The sequence below is a fragment of the Amblyomma americanum genome, chromosome 1 (assembly GCF_052857255.1).
Source record: "Amblyomma americanum isolate KBUSLIRL-KWMA chromosome 1, ASM5285725v1, whole genome shotgun sequence".
Classification (NCBI taxonomy): Eukaryota; Metazoa; Arthropoda; class Arachnida; order Ixodida; family Ixodidae; genus Amblyomma; species Amblyomma americanum.
Window position 1 is genome coordinate 163,728,601 of NC_135497.1, and position 7,231 is coordinate 163,735,831.

A 7,231-nucleotide genomic window follows, 5' to 3' on the forward strand; every position below is an offset into this window, starting at 1 on the left:
CGCCATCACGTCTGCTAAGGGTGAGTCTTTCCTTTGTGTGCACGCTAGCAGTGGATTGTGAATGCACCAGAGAGGGTGCAAGTGCAGTGTGTCATGTAAAAGGCAAGTGGTGACTGCAGGGGGTGTGATGTTACTGTGAACTACTGGAACGCTGGTGACAAGACGACCTGGTGTCATTTTGATGCAGAGTTGTAACACCTAGAAAAGAGCAGTGGAATGCCTGTGGCCATTTCAAAAGTGTCTCGTGACCTCCGTAAGAAAGGCTAGTTCTGAAGGTTGTTTGACTGCTGTGTATTGCGGCGCTGGCACATTTACAGAGAGGCAAGATGGCAGCCAGCCATACTCCCTGCCGAGCACCCCGACGAGAGCAGTCTCTGCACCGCCTGAGAAATGACAATGTTCAACTACGGGGTCAGGTGGGTGGTCCTTTCCTAATAATAATAAAAAATGTTGTTATATATATCATATGTTATGTAAATTGCGTGGCCTGTTGCTTGAGATGAAATATGTTTTCGGCTCATGGTTGACTCTTGCTCTCGGTGGCCCTGACCAACGTTCCTTTATTAAGAAGGTAGTGACATTCTCAGTTTCCTGCTAGCTTCCTTCTAAAACCTCCATGCCCATCACTGCGTGAGAGCGTCGCTGGAAGGTTCGAAACTATTTGGTGCACTTGCAAAATTGCAAAGCTTTGCCTTTGTTTTGCCATTTATTGGCCGGGCAGGAGTTTCCTGCTTGAACTGTCTGCACCCATTGGTGGCTCCTGCCCGACCTGCTTTAACTGCACCACGTGATTGTGGTCTGTTCACCACCAGAAAATCGGCTCTTCAAATACAATGTTTTCAGTGCATTAGGTTCGACATAACTGCAGCGCGAAAGAAAGACTAACACAATGGAAGGAAAACACTCACGACACGGAGAATCGGTGCACTCACAATTGTTTTATTTTGCCAATGCATGGGAAATATAAAGGTTCCGCCGTGCACGCACTCACATAATACAGAAGAAAAGGAGACGTGCCAACGACAGTATAGCTCTTCTTAGCTCGTGCCTCAGTTCCAATACCATCGGGGTTGATGCCGTCTGTGGTGCAGGCCACGGCAATGTGCCAGGATGCTGCGCCAGTAACAGCATGGTGTGTTTATATTTTGACGAGAGCGCCAGCGGCAATGGCTCACTTGGGAAACTTGGCAGCGTTACAGTACACTGGTGTGGCCGGCTGCCGACAGGGTATGTGGTGTAAAAAAAGCCGGCGAGACTGTCAAGAAGAGTCATGGGGCGTGAGGTAGCGCGTGTCAGAGTACGTGCACTCTAGCACCGGAGGAGAACCTGGTAGTTTAGGCCAGAATATCACAAAACTTCTTAGCTTTCACGCCACAGCTAACGCTAAAACATTCGCGGTACACACTTGTAACTGTCCTCCGAGTTTTATTTATGTAGAATGTTGTCCCACTCATTTGGGTAACCTCTTCTGTGCAATTGGTCATGAAATCGGCTATGGAGCAGCTGTGTTTCGTGCATACGCTGAAGTTACTATCCTTTCCTAACCAAGAAAAAAAACTGGTAGGGTTTTAACGTAGTTATGGGGGGAGGCTACCCTTGAACACCAACTTTTTTGTTTCTTGAGATATCTGAATGAAATTTTCAGGGTAGGCTAACAGCACAACCATTTGAAGAACTACCAAGTTTCGTGTAGCTGTGGGCACTGGTTCTCAAGTTACAGGAGTATATCAAAGTGGTCCACATAAGGTCGCTTATTCCAGGCTTTGAGAATTTTAAAATAGCCTTGGCACTGTGAAATTCATTACGGTCATTCCTGGATAGGTGCCCCAGGCCAAAAGCTGGAAAAGTTTAGCACAGCACAGAATTAGTTTCAATAAATTAGACCTTCATCAGGCATATTTCAATAACTTGAAAAGGCGATCTTGTCCTGCGCTCAAAAATTTATTCAGGTGCGGAATTAAAAAAAACCCCATGGAAATCCGATAAGCGGTTCCCGAACAGCAGCCAGAATGAGCAGCCGTGCCAGGCAAGAAATACATTCTGAGAAAACAGCCCTCAAAGGTTGCGAGAACACCAGCTTCCTTGTGTCTTGAGATATATCTGAATGAAACATTCAGTGTAGGCTCTAAACACAGACATTTGAAGAAATACTAAGTTTCATGAACCTGTGTACACTGGCTCTAAATTTACAGGAGCATATCAAAATGGTTCACATAGGTCCTTTACTCCAGGCCTGGAGAATTGGAAAACAGCGCCGTAACTGTGAAATTCATTATGGTTATTCCTAGTTGGGCACCGCAGGTGAAGACGAGGCCCTTTTGATGAATTTCCTTGCTGAAAAATTTTAACATAGCACTGAATTTAGTGTCATTGATTAGACCTCATTAGCCAATATTAATTGCTTATGACAAATTCCAGACAAAATAATCTGAATAAACGAGCTCGACTTTCCCTCGGAAATTTATTCAGGTATGGAATAAAAAAACCCCATGGAAATCCGATAAGTGGCTCCTGAGATGCAGCCAGAATCTCGATCTTCTCGCACGTCAGGAAATGCGTTTCCAAGTGAACGGCGGGCGACGCGTTCTCACGCCTCGGGGTAGGTGCGAGACAGGAGCTGGAGGCCGCAGTCGCCCAGGTTGATGCGTTTGGTACACAAGGCATGCCCGAAGCAACGCATTCTTGCACCGATGAAGGTGCTGGTACGTCGCTGGAACCGGCGACGCAATCGCTGTCTAGTTGCGATGTAGCAGAAGTTACGCGGCATGAAGCATCGACAGTCCTTGTTGGCGACACGCTTTGCCGAACGAACACACTTCATTGCATGCTTCCGTGCACCGAACGCGCTCTTTAGCCTTGTTGGACGCATCGTGACTGACTGCGCAATAGTCAGCAGTCTGCAGGAAGCTGTTCGGACGACACGGCGAGAGATGGTAAAGACAGCGACCACAACGACAAAAGTACAGAGCCAAGTCGCTTCGGCCGCCGCCGGAGGGGGCCGCCGCGTCAGCGCGCAGCAGCCAATAGCGGCCGCGCGATCCCCCGTGTTTTCAAGGAGCGCGCCCTCCGGCCAATCGCAGCCACGCATTTCAAAGGCAGGAAACTCGAAAGGCGCTTTGAGGGCCCCAATCACATGCGAGCCACGCTCCCACCATGCCGCCGCCTTCGAAAGTGGCAGAAAAAAAGACCAAGAATTCACGAACAAAAGAAGACCAAGATGGCGGCGCTTGGTTCGCTGGCTGAGGAACAGCGTCCGCACGAAGTTGGGGTATTTTCAGCGCTCTCTCGCAGCTCAGCGGCCACCACGGCTCGTTAGATAATTGATTTGAAGTACTTTCACGGCTAATTAGTCATTCATATTTGCAGAAAAGTTAGTTAATGACACATACTGCCGGAATATGCACTTTTCCAAAGCTTGATTTTTCGTGATTTTTCGCTTTTAAGGGCTGTAGCTACTAGGGGAAATTGATTGTTTTCTAAGTTTCAGGAACCGCACTATCACGGCTGTTTTCCACACTTTAGGCATTTTTCCTTCTATGCATATTTTGTTAAAGAAATTCAACAGTGCCTCTATGGCACACTGAGAAAGGCTCCACTGTTTTTATTTGTTTTTTGGCTATATTTTTGTGTTTCAGAAATGACTGGATAGTGAGATAAATTGGAAACTGCAGCAAAATGTTCCCCCAAAATGTCTACCTGTTTCCTTATGATTCTTTGTGTTCCAGGTGTTGTCTGAAAAGGAATTGTGAATGGTGAGAAGTTGTCATTAAATTTTTGAACCTGCTGCCACATTTTTAAAGATTTATTTGGACTTTTTATAGATAAAATATAACTCTGCCATGAGGCTTTGTCGGCACTGCGATGGACATACCGAGCTTTATCTCCTACCTTTATAAAATTTGCGAGATCCTCCTGTGTCGGATGCCTGAAAAATTTACCCCAAGCTCTATTTCGTTGTTTTCTGCATACTTAGTCTTTTGTCCACCACACTTTGTGGCTTTGCAGCACCACTCCTGAAGACTGAGGAATAGCTAAGTGTGTGGCATTTATGAACAATTCGCGAACATTTCGTTTATCTGATCGATGATGAGATTTCTTAAAACTATATTTTCTAAACTGCCTTTTGCTCTAAAAAGCTGCCAGTCTGATAAATGCAACTTCCGACGTCGCGGTTTTGTTCGAATGACTTCTGGTGGAGATGTTCACTACAGAAGTTCCAAAAATGCCCATCTAGAACACTCTTTAACAACAAACCGCAAGCTACCCGGCCACTGCTCTTGCGATTTGAGATGTGCCAAAACCTCAGTGTACTAGACACATTGCCAAACAGTGCTTGAAGGCGAGATCCGCTGCCGCCATGGTACAGTTTCCCTGCAGTCCGTGATCTAACTCTTACGCAGTTCCGCAAAATACATTCCACATCAAGCTATAATACAAGAATTCCATACACTTCAGCAAAAATACAGTACTTTCATAGCTTTTTATTTAGATGGTTCAAAAAGAAATGCTTACATTGGAAGCCCAGTAGTATAAGGAAATTTGAATAAAATATTAAGACTTCCACAATGTGCATCCATCTTCACTGCCGAGTATTATGCTATCTGTGTAGCCACGGAAAAAATAGTAGATGAGAACGTTACCAACAGTATTATTTGCACAGGCTTGCTAAGGGTGCTTACTGGCCTTCATTCTAGAAATACAATAACTCCACTGCTTGACGACCTCATACACAACATTACAACAGCCATTGCTCAAGGACAAAACATAAGACTGCTGGGTGCCAAGTCATGTCAGCATAAAAGGCAACGAAAGAGCAGATTTGCTGCTCAAGCTTATGACAAGCAAATTAAGAAAGTAAATGTACCATATAAAGTTTGCATAAACTTAGTACATCGTAAAGCAAGAGAAAAATGGCAATCTCCTTGGAACAATGCAATAAATAACAAAGTGCACTTGGTAAAGCCAGTTTTAGGCGAATGGATGTTGTGTCCACCAGGAACGTTTCAAGGAAGTCGTCTCCGTATAGGCCACGCACATTGCGTACAACTTTCTGCTAACGAAAAAAAGACAAACTAGTTTGTACATGTAGAGATGAACTTACAGTAAATCACGCTTTAATTTCATGCTCGAAACTGGAAAAGCTAAGGAAAAACTGCTTTTTTCCATTCTATAATTTCAACGCATTCCTTTTTACCCAGTGCTGCTCTTAGGTGATATTTTCGTTTTCACTTTGGCCCGTACGAAGTGATTCGCCGTATAGGCGAGTTAAATTATGAAGTGCTGCCGATCGTAACGCGGGCGTCCCGCCACCCGCCTGCCTCTGAAGTTGTTCACGTAGCTCGCCTGAAAGCGTACTGTGACCACTCGGAGCACGTGGCCTAACTCTTCGCGCTCTACACATGTTTTTCAACCTTAATTTTCCCTCTCTGCGCATCGGGACGATGCGCCTTTCGGGAGGGGAGCAGTGTCGTGTGTTATTATTATTCCCTCATTTTGCACTTAACGTCTTCTTCAACCAGCTGGGTGCCGATCGACGATGAAGAGGTAGAAGATCGGCAGAACCCGCTCGTGAGCCCGGCCGCGACCGCTTGACCTGTCTCTGGCGCCTGCTACTCTGGTCCTGGTTCCCCATCGTGCCTTCGACCCGCGTTGTCTGAACGACCCGTGACAATAATACTGCAATTAATCGTTGACATGTCTTGTGTTATTATATTTTTAACGGAAGGAGGTTTTCTTCAAAAATGTAAATCATGACCCAGTGCTTCGCGTGATACACCTCAGACATTTCTCATTCCGGAGAAAAGGTCTCAGGCCTTTATTTGATTGGTTGGGGGCCTCGAGATCCTTGCCCGGGCAAGGATGACCTCTGAGGTTACCCGACCCCCTTTAAAGCTTTTAGTAGTACCAATTTCTAATATTTTTTTCCTTTGTCATCACGAGGTCGTTCTAACCACCGATGATTTTTCAAATTTCTATAAAATGATCCAGAAAATTTCTATACCTCGAGCTTGGCGCGTGATGGCCTTAGTTTCTTATGTGCCATAAAGCCCAACACAACACACTGGTTTCTGTAGCAGTGAGAAGGTCATAAGTATACATTAAACTTGTCTTTAAAGTTCCGAGACTGATTTAATTTCTTCCCTAGAAGTGATTGCCCAAAGCAAATGCTGATGCTAGTGTTGATACTATTGTTGTTGTTGTTGTTGACCTCACACAATGGCACATACTAGTTGATGCTTGTGTTTAGCGCCATCTTCTAGTATTGATATTGGCTGTTGTTGTTGCTGTGGCAGCCGCTAGACGGCATCACGTCTTCGGAAAGACTGTTGCCTCTAGTCATTGGAACATTCTGCTGTGAGTGACTGTGAAGAGATGGACGACTGTCTTGAACAGCATATTAACAAAATTCTGGGTTAAACTTGGCAAGGCCGCCACACAGACATATGAGCTTCATCATGATGCATACAGCAAAGAGATGTTATTGGAGAGACGAGTATTCGAATGACGTAAGAGGTTCTTCTCAGGCAAAGTTGTTGTAGAAGACGACACAAGGCAGAGGTGCCCTTGGAATGAAGACAACATGGCTTGGATCACGGAATTTTGCAGCAAGACTGCACCGTTACAGTTTGCATGCTTTCAGATACCCTCGACATCAGCAAGACAGCATGCAGTAAAATTTTGTGTGAGCACTTGGGGAAATCAAAGCTGAATGCCAGACTTGTGCTGCACTCCACACAGCACCAGGAGGACACACACGTCTATATGTGCTTATTAGCTCTCCGATACACACAAGGATGCTGCATTCGTCAACATCTATGGGAATCTGGACAATGGCGCCTTCAGCTATTAGGTAACGCTCGTGATAACATGCTCCTGTAGTTCAACCTTGATGCTATGTCCAATTGGTTTATCGATTGGTTTATGAGTTTAAATGGTAGTAAATGCAAAAGTATGACAAAACTTTTACTACTCATACTAAGACACCTATACCCTACTGGTACAGAATTAACTCTATAGCTCTCAACAATGTCACTTCCTATAAATACCTCGGAGTTTACCTAACAAATAAATTTTCATGGCATGGTCATGCAAAATATATCAGTAACAATGCTAATCTTGCTCTCGGTTATCTGCGTAATAACTTATCTCAATGCGCCGTAGCATCCCAAACTAATTTTGTATTAAACATTAAGTTTCAAAGTTTATTTCGCGTCTAACATTACAGATGGAG

General features: G+C 44.8%; 1 long non-coding RNA gene across 1 annotated transcript; it reads left to right on the forward strand.

Moving 5' to 3' along the window:
- On the forward strand, window positions 1–5,770 carry LOC144136748 (uncharacterized). The gene is made up of 3 exons (XR_013315664.1): window positions 1–20; window positions 318–416; window positions 5,520–5,770. It is a non-coding gene; the product is annotated as an uncharacterized LOC144136748 (long non-coding RNA).
- The last annotated feature ends 1,461 nt before the right edge of the window (window positions 5,771–7,231 follow it).